Source organism: Pyxicephalus adspersus, chromosome 6 (genome assembly GCF_032062135.1).
Source record: "Pyxicephalus adspersus chromosome 6, UCB_Pads_2.0, whole genome shotgun sequence".
Taxonomy (NCBI): domain Eukaryota; kingdom Metazoa; phylum Chordata; class Amphibia; order Anura; family Pyxicephalidae; genus Pyxicephalus; species Pyxicephalus adspersus.
In genome coordinates, this window is record NC_092863.1 from 37,571,506 (window position 1) to 37,594,968 (window position 23,463).

The following is a 23,463-nucleotide window of genomic DNA, read 5'->3' on the forward strand; positions in this document are numbered from 1 at the left end:
CTTTGGGAGAACACACAATTTTATTTTCAATATTATAGAATATATTTGTCTTTCCCAAGTAAAGTGTCTTCATGTAATAGCATGATTACATTTTAACTCACTCTTGTTCTTTGCTCAGTGTCTCTTACAGTTACAGATCTTTTCATATGATTCCCCATGACATTCTGATGTGCATAAAAAGTAATATTTAGGATTCTTTCCAGAATGTATTGTAACACATAAACATGTTTCTTTCACAGACAAATAAATGTGGCAAACTGCTCAAAGTACAAATGTTGTGTAGTATGCCAAATGTAGTAAATCTGAAACATGAATTTATTGAATGTAATCATCAGGCGATGTATAAAGAGACATATTTTAAAGTAAATTTATGAGGGAAATATGTGGGAACTGCTATTGCTGGTTGTAAAAGGTACAGACACCATTGTGTTGTTCTTATTCTTGCTTATTGTCTCGCTACCTGGAACATGAGGACGGGAATTCATATTTTTAGATATTAGTAGATGCATGTTTGTTTTAAATGACAAACTGGGTTATAAAACCAGACTAAAGATAGCAGCCTTCAAATATTCACCTTTAAAGTGGAACTCCAGGCACACCTTCAGTTTGCATGGTTGTACAGGCTCCTCTGCTGCATGAAAAATGCTTACTCTGTTTCACAATGCCAGATTCTCACAATGCACATTAGAAGCTGCAAATAATCAGATAGAGCCTACTTTGTTTCCTGAGTAGAGGGGCATCCAGCATAATCTAATTCACCCATTTAATTAATTGTATTTTAGTTCTTCCAATCATGGAGGCTCAGCATCACATACGGGTGTTATCTAGGGCAGTCTAGATACAAATGTAGCCAGCATAGGAATAACCAAGGTGATGATGTTTTTGGGAAGCTACACACAGCACCCTTCTTGTCTTTCCTACTAACTATTATCTGTCTGTATTGCATAAAGTAGCACAGAAACCTAGCAATTACATGCAAAAAACCTCTATAAAATATGTGATAAAAACATAAAGTCCTAATTTAAAAGTGTTAACAACATGTTGATAATGGGGAAAAGGGAAGACAAAATGCAAACAAATTAAACTTCAGCTTTATAAACCACGTCAGCAATGGCAGCCCCCATATTTCTGTCCTCACATGTTTGCTTTAAACCTGCACTACTAGTAAATATTGTAGTTTACCATTGCTCTATCATAAAATCATAACAGTAGGCTTTATTTACCAATTAATTATAAATAATTATACCTACTTAATCATAGACAGGAGGTTTTCCTGCTACGTTACAGAAGTTTAAAGTAAACAAACTTTAAAGTGAACAAGTTTCACTGTGCCTCTCATTAGTTCACTCTTTAATTTATTGATATTAGTGGGCACTGAAAAGCCAGTTGGTGGCACTTCTGCATAAAAAAATCCACCGTTGGTCATACTGGCAGTAACGTGTCGGACTCTGGACACTGATGAACCATGGGAGAGAAGTAGTTTCACCCGCATTGCTAATTATAATGGTAACATTAAGGGAAAAGTGTACAAAAAGGCACTATTCAAAATCAGTTCCTCTTGAATATAAAAAATAAATAATAAATACGATATTTAGTTAATTATTGGTTGAATCGACTTGATTGTTTGCTAATCATGTAGGTATAACTATAGGGGCATAGCAAAAATCCCAGTTTTCAAAAATATGGTCACATTTATGTGATATTTTGTGCCTTTTAGATCACTGCTACATTTTTTGTACAAATTCTTAGGCTAGGTACACACGTGCAACAATTGCCCTTAGAAAACGAACGATTAACAACAGATCACCGATTATTCACAATTATTTTAATCCACCAATAATGTACACACACTAGATACGAACGTTTGAATGACGCAGGAAGTGACGTGTACCAGAGAAAGTGTACTGCAGAACAATCCACCATCACTGAACGACCATACAATAGATAGCGAATGATCATCGTCCAATTGGATTCGCCAGGACAGTCGTTCGTTTCCGAGCACTTTTTTTGTTAACAATTATTGATTTATTTCCAACAACAATTATTGCACGTGTGTACATAGCCTTAGTTTAAAAGTAAAATTTTACCATTGGTAATTATGATTACACAATGAACAAAGACAATTGTACTATAAAAAAATCCAACTTTTACAATTTTAGTAAGTTATTGTAAAAGTTTTATTGGGTTTTAAAGTCACCTGTTTCCTTATTCAGTGAATTTGTTTCTGCTTTGTTCTGTGATGTGTACATGTGATCTTCACATGTTAGTATGTGCGCTCCACATTCTCTTTAAATAAATCAGAATAAAGCCCCCTTCTGTAATGGCAATCCAAATAAATCAGGTACATGACTGCAGCTACAATATAACTCAGCAGGACGGCCTATGCTCTTGGCCAACATGAAATGTCTTCACTTCCTATATCAATATCCTGAAGGTGGCAGGGTAAGGCCTGCAAATACCACAGACGGCAGAGATCCAAATGCAACTCAAATCATGCTCTGAACTTTAGTTACTCAAACAGATCACGCTGCACTGGGAAAAGAGATGACGTATAAAAGCAATTACAAAGGAGTAGTCTATCCAGGGCAAGAAAGTTAAGAGAAGATTTTTTTTCCTATAGAAGCAAAGACAATTTTGTATGGGTGGAATGGATTAAGTCAGTTTAATGATATAGTTAATGTACTGAAAAACATTATAATCACATGTAAATTGAATCTACTCTACAAAGGTGATCTTTGCTATGACATATTTATTTGCAAGAAGAAAAGCTAAAGCCATGCAATGAAATATTGCATTAGCAGCACCATAGAACATAGTCCATTCTTGGTCATTTAAATATCAAGTGATAAACAAGATAATTATAATCCTATGTCTGTTTTCTGTTAATAAAGTGAACCTCAAAACCTTAAAGAGCATTAACGTACTATTTGGACTACCACCTAAGTATGGAAGCCATGGAGCAGAGTAGGAATGTTTTTTTTAATGTTTCCACATGGGCAATTTTTATTCAAGGGATTTTTCTCCCCCAATCAATGTAAAGTTTTATTTAGCTTATATCTCAATATGGAAAACCTGTCTCTGCACAATGCTTTAGGAACATCCTTGTAAAGTTAAGTAAAAAAAAAATAAAATTTAATGAAATTAAAATGAATTAATATTAAAAATCACTTGCACATACACAAGAAAACACACACCTACTTTGTACGTGTATATATAAAGGACAAGTGTGTGATATAGGTTTAGTAAGAGTTCTTGGTTTGAAATGACGAGCCATATAGACTTTTCAAGCTCCCCTTAGATAACATTGGATATCCTAGGTGTTTGCTTTTTCACTGTGTTTGTGGTTTTTAGACTTGACATGTTTTTCTCCTATTTACAGTCAAAACATCAAAATGCCAGCTTTTATATTTGACAATAATGGTATTTTTTTGTTTGTGTGCACTTAAATTATTTTGAATTTATTTTTATACTGAAACTTTAACAGTAACATAAAAAATTACAACTTCTTCTTCCTATTTTATTTACAAAAGATGGAATCAGACATTCTCTCAAACATTCCCTTTTCCAGGTCCATGTGTTTCAATGGCTGTAATTGATTCCCAGCAGGGAATGTTTGAGAGAATGTCAGATTCCCTGTTTATAAAGAGTGTATAAAGTGTTATAAGTTAAATAATATTTTAAGAATTTGAATCATGTTTAGGTCTAAAATTTGCATTTTAATATCTGTGCAAAATGAAGATGATGTTCTGAAAGCAATGTGCATGGTGTATTAAAAAGGGGGTAAAACAATGCTTTGCACATTTGTTATAAATGTTTCTATGGAGACTGTATAGCAAGAAATCTTACATCAGCTCTGGTATTTTTGAAGGGCACAAGAAGATGAGATGATGCCACCAAAGGTACCTACAGATATGAGATACATGTCTTTTCAAACAGATGATGGCATGATGGAAGAACATTAGAAAAGCAGAAAGTGAGCAATAAATAATAACTTTCAAAAATGTGATCAGCTGGATTGAATATAGCAATACCAAAGATTCCACCGGGTCTCCCATATTTGTAAACATCTTTCATATGAAAAGTCTTTTGCCAATTGAATTTTACACAGATTGTGCCTTCAACTTCTGTCTGATACCTGTAACTATCCTAAGTATTATTCTTTTTTTGTAAAAATAAAATAAAATGCTCTATTGGTAATTATAAACAAAGAATTAAAAATGCCATTTGAATATTTTAATTACTAAATGCTTTAGAGACATGATAAGTCCTAGTACAGTAATAAAAGAAAGAAGTGAGTCTTTACCATGGCAAGGGAATGCCACTTGTGGCCATCCGTAAATGTGCTTGTAAGTTGGGTGGCCCATTAGTGTTATCAGTTAGTGTTAGTCCATTAGTATTTATATTGCCAGGACATGGGCTGTCCAAAATGTCCGAGAGATAATTAGTATGCAGATCATTCTCTCTGTCCCTTCTAGGATCAACAACTTGTCCACCACTTGCTGAATTCACTCTACTGGTAAGTAGTTACCAGAGTTATCTGGCCACTTCCGGCCTACCACAGAACCCAACCATTATTTGTAGCTAAAACTCCATTTCCTAGTGCCACCACCCCTTTCATGCCTTTTCATGGGGCTTTTACTCTAATAACCTAACTATTTTCACATAAAAATAAAGGAATATCCACTTTACAATGTTTTTTACAAAACAAAACATGTTATTAAAACATTTGTGAGGAAATACATTCTGGTTCCTTGTTTTTTGTTAAACATAAGAAAGTTCCAACAAGTTAACAAGTTGGTATTTAAATTAGGCATGCCACATAAAAATTTGATATCCTTGATGTAGTCAATTTCCCTTTTTGAAGGCATTGATACCTGATCACTGAGGGAGCATGACTACTACCCAACCCCCCATATTAAAATAGGGACCAATAAATGTAAACATCCTTCTCTACTCCAAATTTTCAATCAGTCATTCCTTAATCAGTGCCAGATTTATTATCTGCCTCCCTAACATTTCATTGTTGCCTTTCTAGAGGATTCAGCCTATATGTCAGATAATTAGCATAGTATTTTATCACTTCCCAATTAAAGAGGAACCAACACAACCAAACCAAATTAAACAAAAAACAGATCAAGCTTCCATTCTTCTTTATGTTAAGTCACTAGGGAATTATTGTGAAAAGCATGGTTCAATATGCATGTTGTATTTTCTATACAGTTGAACTTCTGTATCTAAACTTGAGCCCATCTTTTGACTACACATCTTTAACCACAAGAATAGATACATAAAAGCAGGCAGAACATCCTCAATCCTAAGAGAAATACCTATAAATAATAAATATCACTACAGTATAAAAATATTATTATTAATAATAATATTATTAATAAACAGGATTTATATAGTGCCAACATAATATGCAGCACTGTACAATAAATAGGGGTTCCAAATGACAGACAGATACAGACAGTGACACAGGAGGAGGAGAGGACCTTGCCCCAAAGAGCTTACAATCTAGGAAGTATAGATATAAAAGTACAAAAAAGCTGACTGCCAACAATACTTTTTATTTTGCATTGTTAGACAATTATCTCTTGTCATGAAAGAGAAATTTCACTGCACACTTCATCTTGCAAACAAACATGTAGAAGAAGCTGCAGCAAGTATCCTGCGTCATGTCCTATGTCATTTCCTGTCTGATGAACTACAAGCATCTTGAAGGCCTCTTTTGCTGCTCCATGCTGTAATGGTGAAGCTGCCTCAAATGAATATGAATTAAAAAATAGGCAGTGATGATAATTCACAATTTGGCTGCATTTCTTTTTTTTACTGTTCAATATCTCTAATTTTAATTATTTAACATTTTCCTGTTTTGCATATGCTGGGTTATGTCTTGGCCACTGCTAACTTCTGTATGAGCTGGGCCACTAAATGCAGGACAGGTTAGGTAATAAATAATTATAAGATGTTTTAAAATAAAAAGTGGTCTATCCACCAAATTATAAACTTTTCATCCAAACTTGACTTTTAATACCTTTAAAATGTTGAATACATTACCTTGTGTAGTATATACTAGACAGGAACGCTTATTAAACTTCTAAAACACCTTTGATATGTATAAGAAGAATTAGCTAGGATCCATCAAATTTTTCACTTTTAAACTCCCCAAAGGCAGCTCATACCTGTCCCTCCAACCTGCCATTTTTAGTAACATGGAACAGACTTCTGAGCTTGCAGGATCTCTTGCTGCTCATCACCTCACCTGACCCTTCCCCAGCAATTTAGGTAAGGCCCCCACCTTTTATTTGTCTTCTTACAATTAATAACCTGCCCACGGCCTTCTTCTGCATTCCCTGGGGTTGTTGGGCCTCCACTAAACACTTCCCTAGGGTCACAAGCCTTACTGTACATTTTATTACCTTTATATATATTCTATATCTATGCAACCGCTGTAGTATTGCTGAGAAAACAAAAATAAATGCAAGCAAAGCAGTATCTGTGGATAAAAAACATTTCATAAAGAAGTTTTAATTTCATGTTGTGAAGTATGTTGGCTGATTCGGCGATAGCAGGGTTAATGAAACAGCAGTACACTGATCTGTGCATGCTGCCTTAACTGTGTTTAGACCTGTAGATCAAAGCAATTATGAGCCATTACAAGCCTTTAAAAAGGCCTGCGCTCTTAGAAACATGTGCTAAAGATCACTTTTATAAATTCTTCCCGCCTGGTAATCACTTCATCTCCTTCTCTTTCATTCACTTAAATATTCATTCGATGGAATATTTAACATGTTGCAATGTAAAGTTAACCAGGTTAAAAGTCCATGTTTGCAGCATCGTTGTCTGCAGCAGCCAGACATATTGATTTTATTCCCTTATAGGTCCCACATATTCTACAATTGTACAGAGAACATTAAACCATTTCATAAGTCCCCGCAACTTCAGAGCTTACAATCTAATTTCACACCACTGTCAAACAAAGCATATTTTCAATATAAGTCAATTGAGTAAAATGGACTTTTAGTTTGTTTTTAGATAAGAGGTGAAAACAGAGAAACTGGAACATGTAGACATATTATAGGCAGTGTTCTGAATGGTGATCATGGATTGTGATGGTTGTGTAATTTCAGCATTGGACAATAAGTTTGTCTGGGGACAAAAGGAGCTAAAAAAAGAAAAAGAATAAAAGTCCAACTACTGCTAGATGCCTGTGTTATCACATGATGCTTCTAGAATCAGCTAGAGACTAGTGTGGTCAACCATATCAAAACCAAATGATGGTGCCATACTCTGCTGATAGATTCCCTATGAATTTCAATTCCCTGTGAATTTCATAATATTCAGAGTGTAATCCTGCCACAAGACAGTGAAATCTTTAATGTAGTATTGGAATTTACCCAAACTATTGTTGGCCAGTGCTTTTTCCACATATTTTTGACACAGCTATGGTATAGGTGAGCTATTGCTTAAGTTAGCATTCCTTTTTTAGCTATCCTACTTTAAAAAAAGTAAAAATTAAATTACTTAGATTGTTTCTCAAGCTATTATTTTCTGCTTTTAGATACACTTAGTGTCCTCTAGAAAAATGATAGTAAATGCTACCAAACACCAAATATATAATATAAATATATCTGCACTGTTCTACATGTGCTCATTCCCAACTATGAAATTCGTTATATTATTTAAATTTTTTTAAATATCTTTAATTTACCCAAGTTGGGCAACCTTTCATATACCCTTATTTCATTGTGTGCCAACTTAAACTCCAAATAAAACTGCCAAGAAAAGACTGTTGTTGGAAAGAAGATTGTGAATACTTACCTGTCCCTGCGCCTCTGAAGAATGCAGAGTAAATGGAGATCTTTTACCTTTTACCCCTTGCAAGATGTTTTCACACTTTCAAACATATCACCATGTTCACATATTTGAGTATAAGGCCATTGTTTATGTTTAGGAGCGTTCCATAGATACACTCATACATATGCACACACTCTTTTTTTTTTTCATTTCCACATTATACAAAAAGAAAAACCCTTATTCATTGATCCATCTCAAAACTTCCTTTATGATTATTTTTATTGAGAAATCCAATAACAAGTAATAAACTATTGTATTCTTTCTAACACCTAACATTTTACAATGATACCAGAAAACATGACTGAGCTGATATAACACAGTAAAATATCCTTGCAGCAATATGTTTATCATAGCAAAGTCTGAACTATTTTACAGTCTATTTTTATATAGGTATTCAAAATATATATAACTCCTAGCAATTTATAATTGCACATATTCAACACAACATATTAGTTTTTCTATCATTTAGGTTTTATCAAGATTTTCAAGCAATACAAATACATATAAAACATTTATTTACAAATTTACAATTTACAAAAAGTAGAGGTATGATAATGGTAATAATATTCATACTACTAAAAATGTTATTATATTAATTGGAGATTAAGAGCATAAAGTGTTTCACCTCGAACTGTGTACCTTTCTTTTGGGATAAGTTCCTCCACAACCCCCAGGCAATTTTGGTGATAATACTATGTTCAGGGTTTTTTTCTTTAAAAGGGAAACCCTACCCTCTGGGCTACTGTTAGTAATGAACACTGTACACAATTGACTCTTTGGGCTTCTTCATCCTCTCCTGATCGGAGTTTTGCTGACTACAAAAGGCTAATATCAAATCTCATTAGGGTGCTTACACTGCATTTAAAAATAAATGTAATTATAAATGAATGATAACAGAGATTCATTTATGTATTTTATATGTGCCTGGTGTTTAGCAATAAATAAATAGCAACGAGTTACTGATTGTACATTGCCAATTACTTGGCATCATAGATTTGGGACTTAAAATACATTTCTGCATTGTCTCAGCTTGCTGGATGTGATTTTGTCTTACATGTGAGAGCTTCACTTTAAGTAAAACGGCTGGGGTATGTAAGCAAGTAAAGACAGAGCAGGAGGCTAGGTTAGGTCAGAGAGGTGATGCTTACACATGCTGGGACCTATCTGACTGCTGCATAAAGGGGTTCCCTGGCAGAGACAGAACTAGCTGTGCCAGAAACAGAGAGCAGAACTGTCACCACTCAGTCTGCTCCTCCCACCACAAAAAAAGCAAACAGTGATTCACTGCAGAAACACACGCAGAGCATGGTAATAGCGCAGCCATCTGAGGTCTGCAACTCACTAAACCGGATCTTGCACAGAATGCACTGGCAAGTAAGGCCGAATGGGTCATATGATGCAAACAAGGCCTCTGGATATATACAACTTCTATGAAAACACAATTATCTCTGTACAGATATACAGGAAGAAAAAAGTTTTTCTATCTTTTAAAGGAACGTGCCACAAGCCGTTCTTTTACACATGCAACAATAAAACATTAAAATGTAGGCATTGTGCGATTTCTTAAACCCAACCCCCTGGTGTGCATTAACATTAAAATTCCATATCAAGCGGAAAAGCTTAATGACCTATAATATGGAGCAGCTGTAGATTCAGATGAACTGTGCATACAGCTTTACTGTAGAGAACTTCAGATTTTTTCCCTAAATCTAATACAGTATATATATAAATTATTTTTTAAAATTTATGAACCCATCTAACTTCTATTAGGTAACAGTATATTCTTACAGCTATAAAAATAGAAAATAAACTCACTCTTTCAAAGTCATCCTAGAATTTTAAGATATTATCTGAAACTTTTTATTTTTTTTTTCACTTGACCTCGGGGCTCTGACGTAGATTTTAAAAACTGACAAGTGCACAAATCAGTTTTATTGATATATAAGTATAAAAATTATTTTAGGATTCCCTTGTAACCAAAAACATGTAAATAGGGTCTGCAAAGCTTGATATATTTGATATTTGCATTTTCCCTTACTAAATTGTCCTCGTATATCTCTAGCTTCATGTATGAGGTTTCTGACACTCAAAAGTGTTCAGAAAAAGTTTAAAAATGTTTAAATATGGATTAAACATTTTAACTGAGTGCCCAATGTGAAGGTACCTTTTCAGTGTTCTGTCAGCAGTTAGTCGTTTCCCCCAAATATAGAGAAATGAAACAGTGGGGATCCCAGTCAGGATTTAAAAACAGAACAAAATCTCTGTCTTTTAAGGGAACCTGTTAATACCCTTTATATATATTTATATTATATAAATATATATTATATAAAAAAAGGTTAATACCCTTTATATTATTAAATTACTTAGTGGGACCCAACCTTTCAATCAACTTATCTACCCAGAGCATCAGGCAAGTATCAAATGTGGATATTTCATTCAGTTTTCTGAATGGGACATAACCACTTGATGTTAGATTTTTTTCTTTAACCTCAAGGGCTAACATTTTCTGTACCTCTTTTGAAATGGCTTTGATCTGAGTGTCACTCTCTGGTAATAACTTAACTTTGACATGAGGCTCAGTCATAATATCAATGTAAATTACATTAGTTTGGCCAGGTTATTCTAAAAACACTTCTTGATGTTTCTGAAAGAACACACCTCCTGAATCTGAGTAGCAGACAGCATCTCAGACGTTCTAACCTCTCACCTTATCCTACTTTTCCCTGGTAAGACTTTAGGGTAAGACTTCTGCTTAGAGAACCTCCTGATCTTTCCAAAATTTAATTAGGTTAACAAGGTATTTTGCACTAGATGATATACCTTAGTTAACATCAATGATTTCCTCTCTGATGTCACAGTGGTCCTGCCCTATTTTAGGAGAATTAATCTGAACAATGGTAACCAAAACATAAAAGACTGTTTCCTGGGGTAAAGGTCTTAGTAGATTGGTTCTGGGGTTTGCTAAATATGTTCCTGGGCTTTGGGTATGACTGCCACTAACTTATCTTATATCAGAGCAATGTGTTTGATTATATACTGAATTTGTAAGGTCTGGCCTTTTGCTCTTATATCTTTCAGACTCTATTCAGGATTCTACTAAGGATGTCAACCATACAAAAGTTGGTAAAACCCTGTAAAGGATTGTGACACTTTCCTAATCTATTAAAAATCAATAAGCAATGGTAACAATGGTAAGAGGTGGTACTCTCCATTCCTATTAACATCTTTTAGCATAAGTTTTAGTGTTCTATTGAACAGATCAGCCATCCCATAACTTTCTATGATCTGCTAAATTCTTCTCAGAAATACCAGTATTGGAAAAGATGCTCACTGTAACCTCGGTGGACATGTTTCTGAGACAGATTGCTTTTAGATACTGGGTGCATAGTCAAGAACAAAAAGAAGTGACCTGGCCAGATCTATAGCAAATTTTACATTCCCAAAAGAGGCCTCAATTGTGACAATGTACCTCAAAAATGTGGTTATGGTTCAATTTTTGTTGACAGACAAGGCAAGAATTACACTTATTGGCCACATTTTTAGGTACATCAGTTAAATTGCTTGTTAACGCAAATATCTGACCTGCTAATCGCGACTGACTAAATGTATTTAGGTATGTCGACATTGTTAAGACAACTTGCTGAAAATTAAACTAAGCTTTACCCAGGTTTTTAGAAAACCTTTATAAATGCATTTTGCTTTACGTTTTTTTTCCATTGTAAATATCAAGGACCAGTAAGCGTAATGGACATTCAGTCTTAGTGCCTTCTGCAGATATTGTAATTTTTTATCATCAGTGTGAATAATTAGATGTTTATTTTTTTTAAAGTTCATCTTTGTACCTACAGGTCCCCTACTAACATTCACATACTTGTTCCTTATACTTCACTGGTATTTTATTTTTAAAAGGGCAGAGTCCTTCAGAAGTTTTTGCCATGAACATAAAATCCAAGTAATGGGGGTAAAATGCTGTGTTAAAAGTCTTTGAATGTGGCATAGTTGTTATTGGCAGGCAGGCCAGTATTTAGTATTTCAGAACATGCTGATCTGCTGGAATTTTAATGGACAACCATCTCTAGGGTTTACAGAGAATGGTCCAAAAAGGGACTAACGACTGTCAGTCTTCAACATGTAATAAGCCTGGTTGAGATCAGAGGAGCTTGGTCAGGTAAAACTGATAGAAAGGCAACAGCTGATCAAATAAACACTTATTACAACTGAGGTATGCGGAAGAGTATCTTTAAACACACCACACCTCCGATGAATTTGCATTATTATTGATGAATTTTAAATCCACTGGCATACCCATTTTTGCATGCACATTTCAGTATGAAACCTCTGCATAGTAAAGTGTTGGCTAGTCATCCCCTTTTCACAGATTTGGGTTGTACAGGTTGCTTGGGTGCATTTAGCTTCCTATATATGTACTATAAAGATATCCATGGCATGACAAAGAGGATGAGCTCCAAGTAGAAAATCAGCTGTTGCAAAACTTAAAAAAAATTTAAATCCTAAGCACATGGGAGAAAGGTGGGCCCTGGAGCCAATAGGAGGATCGAGTAGGTGGAGGGGGTGCATGACAGGGTGCAATGGGGGTTCCAGATGGGGGGTAAAGCGAGGAAGGCAGAAGAGGTAAACAATGTAGGGGATTGGAAGGGGCAGAAAATAGTAACAGAGCAGAGAGGTTAAAAGGGCAGGTGAGGGCCAGAGACTTCCAGGCATTGGGAAGCTGAAGAGATGCTTGTCCACCCGGACCTTTTTGATAGGTTCTTTAGGTTGTTTGGGACAGTTAGGGTCCTGAAAGGTGGTATTTTTGTGGAGAATGATTAGGGGACCTGTCTTTGTTATGAATTACCATGTTTTGGCCAAGGAAATGGTTGTGAATGGTGGTTAGGCTAGATGTGGGGGAACTGAAAATGGGGGATATTGGCAGCTGGGGCATGATAGTGTGCCTGGGGGCCAAAAATATTAATCTACTGCAAGCAGATGGCCTGGTAATTTGGCAGTTTGGGCCTTGCAGGATCGGCAACCAGAAAGAGTTTTTCTGGACTTGATGGTATGGGTAAAATAGTGTTAGCAAATTAGTGTTAAAATTGTTGTTAAGTTATTTGTTTGTTATATGCATGTTCAAAAATTGAAGTTTTTTATGGTACAGTAAACGGCTGCATCAGCCATATTGCTCCAAAGTGTGTGTGTGTGTTGTTTATTGAGGGGAGGAAGCAAAGATTTGGTTGGGGCAGTCATGGGGAAAAGGGATGGAAGCCTCTGAGCTACCCTTTTCATATAAAATAGCATTGCAAACTAGATAATAAAAGTAACCACCTTGAGATTAAACAGTAACAATCCTTTTAACATGGAATGACTAAAATCTACATTAAACTAGATGTACTTAAGGTGTAAGGATGCTATTCTTGCCAGAGATGAGATTTTCACATCCATTTTAATTACCTAGTAGTCATAATGTTGGAGTCAGTTAAGAAATAAAACTATACAGTATAGTTGCCAACTGTCCATGATTTGCCCATGTGCATAATTAGACTTTTCTTGCTCTTTATGCTTGACTAGATTTTCCGTATCTGGACTCATGCTGTATAAATTAATTTTAATGAAGCTTCGTTGAATATCCAGTGAACAGTGTGTGAGGTATAAAAATAATTCTGGGTGAGAGCATTTATTCCAAGTGTTGGCAAGTTCATATTCATCTGCACCAGTACTTAGTATAGTGCTCATATATTTCCATAAAGATAGCCTGTCCTTTCCATTATACATAACATTTACACAGCTAGAATCTTCACAGTTTTGTATATTTGGTTTAACTACATCTGCAAAATAGTAAGTGGAAGATCTTCATCTGACAAACTGAATGCATTTTTTCTGGAAAGGTAAATACATTGGACTTTCTAGTATATTTCAAATTTGAAATAAAGACAGTACATCAAGCTCTGGTGTACTGTGCTGTCACAACAGTGCTAGATTTGTTTTGAAATAAAGTAATATCAGGGCCCAATCACATCTATAAGTGACATGGCCTACGGTTTGTAACTAGGCCGATTTCACTGGCTAAGCTGACAGCTCACTTGTTGCCAAAGGGAAATCTGCCCCTGACTGCCAATTAAAACGCACCAGGTCATCTGCAGGGATTATGTGTTTCACTTTGTTTATTTGTTTTCTTGAAACCGCCTCGCATTTCTCTTTTCTCTCCTTGGGTGACTGAAGGCTGTAGATTTGGTCACCCTACCAAAGGGGAAGCTGCTCAGACTGCAGGCTAGTAGATGCCAGCCCATAGGGACCGTCATTTTATATCTGTGTGAGAGCAGATCTGGAGGCCTCAATTACAATGTCCAACTTCAGATCAGAGCCTGTAGATGTTTGAATTCTTGAAAACTGGTTGAATTATATGTTTCATAGTGCTCAGAGGGATTATACCACTTTATATACAGAACTATAATACTAAGCAAAACAGAAAACAATGGAAGTACTGAGCTGGGCAAAATAAAACTATGCTGCTCCAGCGAATGGTCATAATTTCCTTAATAGGAGTGTTCAAACAACATAAGCTACCTTGCATGATAGGTGCATACTGGTATCTAGGATTCGAAATGTCATTGCTTAAACTGAAATTGTGAAATTAACGTAAAACACACAGCAATTTTTTGTCCTGAATGGTATACCACAACCAATGGTATACCACAACTAATCATACATTGCCATTATATTTAACAATGTAAGGACATGAAATAAAACTTGTAAAGCAAAGTTTGCAGCAAGTTGGTCATTGGTGTATTATCTGTTGTAAGCATCATTATATATAGCATTATATCGCTGCTTTAAAATCTGAATGGTAGCTGTAAATGTAACTATATTATGTACTGTTATGCTACCATTGCACCTATCCTTCCACTCTAAAGCTACGTACACATGTCCAATGGTTCTCGCCAGATGAGAATATGGCGTGTGTACAGCGCCCGTCATCCATCATCTGAACAACTGTCCTGGTGGATCCACGGACGATGGACGAAGAACGACGAACGATCCTAATGCAAGGAAAGGGGGAGAGCGCGCAGCAGGCTGTCGCTCCGTGGTTCTCCCTCTCCCCTTTCCATAGAGCAGAACGGTGCTGTATGTACAGCACTCGTTCATGCATCGTGCAGTGCATCCAACGACTATAATTGCATGTGTGTATGTAGCTTAAGTTTAAGCTTATGCTGTTGTAACTGTAACACTGGTATACATTTAACATATAATATGAGGGGGTGCTGAGAAGTTCCTGGCTTTGCCCAGAAATAAGAAAAAACACATTTATTCAACATATTCCCCCCTGAGACTGATGCACTTGGTACAGCGTAGGTGCAGCTTTTCTAGATAGACCGTTCAAATAAAAGTCCTTTGGTTGGGCTGCAAACCAGCTCTCAGCAGAATCTTTGACGTCAGAAACGTCCTCAAAACTTTGCCCCTTCAGGTGTTTCTTCAAGTTCAGGAACAGATAATAGTCCGAAGGGGCCAGGTCAGGTGAGTAGGGGGGATGGTGGACCCGGTGGGCCAATTGGAAACCCAGGGTGTTCAGCTGGTCCAGGAGGTTAGCATAATACTGTTCGGTGATACTAGAGCCCTGAGGTAGGTAGTCCACCAAAAAAATACTGTCTTTGTCCCAGAAAACGTACGCCATGACTTTTTTGGCCGATTTCTGGGTTCGGAACTCTTTCGGCCGCAAGGACCCGCTGTGGCGCCATTTTTTTGACTGTTCCTTGGTTTCAGGATCATAGATGTGGAGCCAGGTTTAATCCTCTGTCACTAACTTAGCCAAAAAGTCCTGTGCAGCTTCAAAATGGGCCAAAACGGCTTTGGATGCTTCAACTCGTTCCTTCTTCTGATCACTGTTCAAACTTTTCGGCACCCACTTCGCTAAAAGCTTGCGCATGTCTAGGATAGTGGTGATAACAAACCCAACATGCTCCCATGAGATGTTAAGTATCTGGGCTATCTTTTTTGTGGATATTCGCCGGTCCTCAATATTCAGCTCATGGACTACATCGCAGGTTGTCGGGTCAGTTGAGGTTGGGGGCCCACTGCGGGGCTCATCTTCAACGGTGAAATGCCCTGTATGAAATGAAACTGTATGTGCCATACATGCCCTTATACAAAATAGTACTTCTTTATAAAAGCTTTAACATTCTGAAAGCAAGGTTTGTGCAATACGGTAACTGTTCTGCCTTATGAAGTTGAATGGAATGGCAGTTGAACCACAGGTTTAGAATCTAGGAGTATATGTAACTGTATGCTTCAGAGGTACAAATAAATAAAAGAATCTGAGTGCCAAACCTCTTCCCTGTAATCCTAACAAATTCACCAAAATAAGGAACAGGTCCTTTCTTGGATTTTCCAAACACATGAGGGTGTACAATCACTGGTAATTTGAAATCATATGAAAAGAGAATGAGAACACTTTGAAAAACTTTTAATCTTTTCATAATCAATATGATTCATCCCATATACTTTGATCAATTCTAGGATCTGAGAGTTTGATTTACCTGATGACTATGAATATTTTCCTTTTTTATAATAACCTCCTGTTCATGTATGTATCTATTCAGATATTTACAAGCAGCCAAGCAGAGGCAATATGTTTGCATTAATCACATGACTGTTTTGGTAAGCTTCTAGCGGCACCATGCTGGGAATGGCTTGACCTTTCCAGTCCAAAAGGGGTTTGAAGCAGTAAGGGAAAACAGTGGCAGGGAACAGAGTGAAGCAAGCAAGACAGATAAGGGGTATAGAGGTCAAACTTGTCACAAAGCTATATGTATCTTTCAGACCTAGTTTTCTAAGCAGCCATGATACATTTAACCTGGAAGAAGCTAATGCTATCCAAGATCCTCTAGGAGGAACATGGACACCCTTTGCTTTAGCATCACTAAGCCATGCCTGGCTAACAGCTTTTGACATGGATCCATAGCAAAACCTTTTCAAAGCCTTTCTGCATGGGAATAGGTCATATCTGGCATTATGTTCAGACCATAAACCAGAAAGGATAAAAGTGCTGTGCTACCCGCATATCTGTCTCCTTCTATCCCCATATATGCTGTCTCAATGTGACACACTGAAAGGTCTTATACTCCTCTCATTCTCCTTTTCAATACAACCTAAATGTTTTCTGGTGCTTCAGGCACCATGTGAGAACAGCAAGGCTGAGATGTCACACTGCACATTGTTTTTTTGTAGCTTGACGGAAGAGACCTCTTACATAAATAAAAGGTCCATTTATCATTCTTAACATAGAGTAGGAAATGAACTTTTCAAAGTTATTATTATTTTGACAAATTTGTCCAGGGTGATCTTTTTTACATATCCTGTGATTTACAGTAAGTGCAAAGTGATGATGGTCCGAAGATAAGCAAATTAGTTTTATATGGAGTTATTGGTTCCTTATATTATACAGTAATGAAATTCTGCATAAATATAATGCCATAATGCATTTTTCAAAAGCTGTACCTATAGAAAATGTAGGGTTACAGTCACTTTATGACACATGTGGACCTAAATTTTAGCATCAGATCAAGTAGGGGAACATTGCAAAAACACATCTCAAAAGTTAAATGTTTTTTTCTTTTCTTTTTGTATTTCTAAGTGCAGAATTGATGTGGGTAAGTGATGTCGGTAGTCACGACTCTTTGTAGCTTGAGTAACAAGCAGTCATGTCTTCTTTTTCTGGAGCCTGATGGATCACAATAGGTGAAACACACAGGTCACAGCAAATTAACTAATCATGGACTTTTTGAGTTTTGTTTTTTTTAATCAGTCACTCCTTCCATTAGGCCATCAAGAAACATAACAGCACAACTGGATCCTGACCCATGCATAGGGACAGAAATCTCTAGAGCTTCCAGGGTATCCTGGCAGAAGAAAAGTCACAATCACACCAGCTGCAGAGCAACACAATGAGCCACACTATCCACTATGGGACAACCACTGCTGGGTGTTCTAAACATACAAAGTATAACCAGAAGGAAATATTGCTGTTGGTGGATTCAAATGGGCTGAATCTCAAATTTATAATTATCCAGGACTTCAACAACAGCTTCTCCTACTATAGCTATTAGCCTTGTCTTTTAAATCACCCTCATGAAGATGATAAAAATAGGACAATGGATCCTTTGCAATATGGTTGGGTGACACAGTTGCAGTGGCTACGTAACAATACAGTTGTAATCCACGGATGGTGATAACAATTGAGCCTTTCTCTTTCCCACATTTACTGATGATTTTGGTTAGTGGCAACTAGCAACAACTTTGATAAGGTGGTGCTATGGATTTTGGTAACATAAGGAATGAAAATCTCGGTTTTCCAAACCTTCTTTATTGAAATGGACTGCAACCTCTCAACACTGTTGAACGCTATGGTGTTCTTTTCAGAGGAATTTCCATCTGCTGTGATAAATATTTTCTGGGAAAGCATGATAGAGAATAGAAAGTGCTGGCTTTGCAATTTGGGGTAATTGGTGCAACTGGTCTATTTTCCAGAGGCAAAAATCTTTTGGGTCAAAGTCTGTTCAATCCTGTTTAATAATAATATTAATGATAATAATTATAATAATCTCATATAATAATATAGGATGTTACTTTCAATATTGAACATAACATTTTAAATAAACAATTAAAAACAGAGTAACAATAAGCAGACTCTCCTGTACTGTAAATGATTCAAAGCTGTCTACTCCACAACTTACCTTTCCAACAAGTTTCATACTATCCTCTCCCATCCTTCTTTGCCGTCTGCAGCAGATGAAATCATATCTGTGCTTTTGTGCTGGGCATATGGGGAAAGTCATTGACACTTCACCCCTACTGAAAACATGTTGCAGGAGGCAGGAAAGTTGTTTCTTGTGTAAAGGGGATGCTAGATATGATGGGAGGCTTTTCAAATGTCACAGCAATGCAATGTGGCAGAAAAATAATGGTTATGGTCTTGTTGGTCGTTCACTATCCGGACTCCTCAGTCTAAAATTAACCTATTTTCAGTACCAAAAGTGGCAACCCCGAGCCACACTCGGAGTGGAATTGTAGGGGGGTTTCTAAGTCTTACCTGGTCCCCACGTGCCCACGGCATCCTCCACCAGTGCCCATGGCGTCCTCTTGTGATGCCTGGCATCTGCTTCCCCTGTTGATTCCAGCCAGGCATCTCCAGGTCCCCGGCGTGTGAACGTTGGGTACGGGAGGCTAGGGGACATAGATGCCGGCCAGGCGGTACGTGCTTGCGGCTGGTGGGGGGGGGGGGGACCTTGCGGCTGGAAGGCGGGACCAGGCGGTAAATTTAAAATATTAAGTGTTTTTAAATGTATCACTTTGACATTTAAAAATACTTATTATTCAGACCTCTAGGGAGGTTAATGTAGTCACAAGAAATTTATATACCTGATAAATTCCTTTGATGACAAATTGTGTAGGGCAAAGAATAGAAGGTGACCACACTGCTTGATATTTGCTGACTATGATGCTAGATTCTTGCAGGTGTTTGAATTTTTTATGCATGATAAGTAGGGCCAGATTTATTAAAGCTCTCCAAGCTGGAGAGGATACACTTTTATCAAACTTTTGCTAGCAAATAAATTACTTTTAAGAAATCCATTCCAGGTTTGCTGGTTTTGCTGGTTGCTAGTAAATGTATTATTGGGTGGTCTATAGTGATATATTTATAGCATAACTGTTTGTAAATATATAAAACTGTGGAGGTCTATTTTGTAGGCAGACTCTTAAGAATTGATTTGTAGTAATTGCAAATATTTGGAAGCAAACAACATATTCAACATATTTAGGAACAGGTATAACAATGTAATGCTGTAACCAACTACTAGGTATCAAACACATAAAAATGTTTCTTTTTAAAAAGTGTAATATTCTGTGCAGTTTCAAGACTCAAATACAACATAGCATTTAAAACAGGAAACAATTGAAGAAGTAATTGCTAAAGAAAATCTGCTAAATGATGGCACTTGCTGGTTAGATCAGAGACTGTTACATAACACAGTTGGTTTCCACCAGATCCTGTTCACACAGCAAAATAACACTAGAAACATTGTTGTGAGCTAAAACGTAGTTGTGCTTCTATAATGACAACATAATTGTGTTTACTAAACTTTATTCACATGCGCTGTTAATAATTATATACACAACAGATTTCAAAAGTTTTTCAGGGTTAAACTGTAAAATAAATGAATGATCACATATTCAGAAAGCATCAGCATTTAAATACTTGCAACAGCAGCAGGTACTCCGAATGCAAGTGTTAATGTGAGATGCTCAAGGCATATGCCTTATGGCCATTCTTTGACCCTATACATACTGTTGATCATTTATTTCTATGTGCTGGGATGTGCTGAGTGCCCCATGAAGGAGGGTAGTGTTTGCCAGCTTCATGATTTGTTCTGGTAACCCTTAAGCCCCGTACAGACAACATCAGATGACTATTGCTAGAAACAATCTTGCAATCATTTCCAGTGATGAATAAATGAATGCCATACATGCAGCTTCATTCTGTCCTATGGAGAGGAGAGCGTGAGGATGAACGAGCAGCACCATGCTGTGCTCTACTCTATAGAAATAAACAGTGGTCATTCCCCCCACTTTCAAATATAGAGATCAGTTACTCCTAAATGTCACTTTATTGTAAATACAATATGGCATTCTCACAAGAAGAACAAGGCAGTGTCCACCAGATGGAGATCAAGGAAGTGGCAACCAGTTATTGCCACCATCTTTGTAAATAGACAGCACGGGATCTATTTATAAAGCAGGAAAATAGATATTCCCTCATAAATTCCCTCATGACAATCAGGTTCTATCAGTTCTATGCTTTTCAATGGTAGTAAAAGATTCCCACCAGGGAATGTTTGAAGGGATGTCAGATTTCCTGTGTTTTTTTTAAATATAGCTCTAACAAATAGAAACAAAGCTCCTATCTTTATTTTACGTAGTAAATTAGAAATTCATATATACTTGCAGGAGAAAATATTAACTAATATAACATTTAAGTTACATAAACCCTAAAATTATTGTTTTTTTTAAGTTTTGTAGGAGCTTATTAGAGCTATTTGATTATTACACACATCAGATTCATAACCCATCACAATTTACCATTCTGTATCCAGCTGACTCTAAGAAAGTGAAGCGGATCTGATTAAATGTTCTCTCGATGGAGTAGTGCCATTAATTTAAACAAGGCCTTATTACTTTAATGACTTATCCAGATAATCAGAATTCATTAACATCCTTGACTGCCGTCTCCTGTGCTTGCCCTAGGCGCAGCTCACCCTTTGGGTTCATGGAAACAGTTGTACTGAGATATACATATATGCATGTGATATTATTTCCACTTTTGATGAATTTCCCTTTATTATTTTCATGATTATTTTTCTCATTCAGCTCTTTTTAGAGGCAGAAGTAACGTGGGTGATGATGATATTTTTAACGAGCTTACTGTAAGTGGGAGCTCAAGAGAATGAAGTCTTCTGATTTAAGGGTTTAAATCTAGTTATTTGTATTTACATGTAAGTCTATTGTCCTAAATATATTTCTTTACTTTTTAAGTGTCACATTTCACATGGATCAGTATGGGCAACATTCCCAAACAACATAAATTAAAACAGGAATTAAAAACATCACCAAGGGATCCTTGAAATGACCTTAAATCTGGGTAAAATACCATACTAAATGGCTACTAGAAGTATTGTGGGCATTGCATGTCTTCGTAGGCACAACTAGGAAGCATCCCCAAGGTGTTAAGGCATTTTTGGGTTTTTAAACCTTAAGAAAGTGGGCCTGGAGCTAGTTAAGCTAGGGGCCGCAAGACAGGGTAAGAAGGGAAGGCATAAAAAGCAGGGGTTAAGATTCAAACTTAAAAAAAAAAAAAAGAGGGGGAAAAAGAAAAGTGTGGGACATTTCAAAAATAATAATAATAAAAAAAAAAAAGTGCGGGAAAGGACAACCTTTTGTGATTGGGGGGTTAATGCTGTAGAGAGGAGTAGTGGGCAAGCTATAAAAGAGGTGCACAAGGCTGAGGGGGCAGCAATTATTATGGGAACAAGCAACTACCACCCTCCCTCCCTGTTAGAGGTCGGTCTTGTGGCGTATTTGTCATAGCAGCCGGGGCGGGAAGGTTCGGGAAGAAAGGAGACAAGGGGGTAGGGCCTATCAGGGTATGGGCTCTTTTTCGTTATTGGTGGTCCTGCACGGCACTTGTTTGTCCTGGGGGCTAGGTGTTAAATAGGCTTATCTGCTAATTGTCCCCGAGGCGGTGTGCTAGCAGCTGAGGGCCTGGTTAGTGAGCGGGGGCATTTGGTAAAAAGGGTTAGGATGGGAGGAATTGTTTCATGGACCTAAAAAGAAAAACAATGGCTGGTGGAATAGAAGGCTGTCATTGAAAAAGTTGTTTGATGTTGTACATATGTTGACGTATATAAAAAGTATGTTATTATATACAATGGTTAATAAAATGAGCTAAAATGAGCTGCTATGGCCATTTTTTTCCAACAAAGGTTGTTGTCTATTGTTTTTTAATTGACAAGTTGGGTTAGATTGGGGGGGTGCAGTTCATGGCTTCCTCTGCTGTGTCCTAGTCATGAACTTATCTACTTCCCTTTTGGTCTGTTAAATAGAAGATTAAAAGTGCTTAATTACACTTTTTTTCACCAGCATCACTTAGTAGATGTTTGGCATATTGTGAATCCCACCGCGAGGGATTATACATTTTACTCCCACCCGCACCCAATGTATTCATGGATAGACCATTTTTGGCCTAAAATTGCCAATTTGGGGCAGATTTTGGACTGCAGCATAGGGAATATTGTTTTTCAGACCATGCTCTAGTACTGCTTACCCTCTCTTTGGCTTTTGCATCCCCCAAGTCATTGCATTGGAAGTTGAATGAAGCCCTTCTGGCAGACCCCGTGGTTATGGCTGAGCTGTCCTCCAAACTAAAAAGCTATTTTGAAAGAAATGTAATTCCTAAGTGTTTGGGACAAGGTTTGGAAAGCACATAAAACTGTGATGAGAGGGTTACTTAAATAACACGGAGCTAGGATTAAGAGAGAAAAGCAGGCTGCGATCTCTTCTACTCTTAAACGATTGCAGAAATTAGAGAGGATTCATAAACACACACTGGATAAACAAGTGGGAGCAGAATTGACTTTACTACGTCAAAAACTTGCATTCTTGTGCTTGGGAAAGGCTAAAGCGTCCCTTCTAAAGTGTCATAGATCCTACTACGAATATGATGATAAATGCGGGAGGCTCATGGAATACACACATGTACCTTTCCTGTCTAATAACGTAGGGGGAAAGATCTATTTGTCAGGGCGGAACTTACCTAGATTGTCGGAGTCTGCCATGTTAGATCTAGAAGCGCTGATTACAGCTGAGAAGTTCCAAGCGGCTATCAAACAAACCAAAACTGGGAAAGCATCGGGTCCAGACGGATTCTCACTGCCTTACTACAAAACATTTGCCACAGAATTTGAACCACATGTTGTGGCCGCCTTTAACTCATTAGCTGCTGACGGGACTCTCCCAAGAGATTCTCTTTTTGGGCACTCATTACTGTGATTCCCAAGGCAG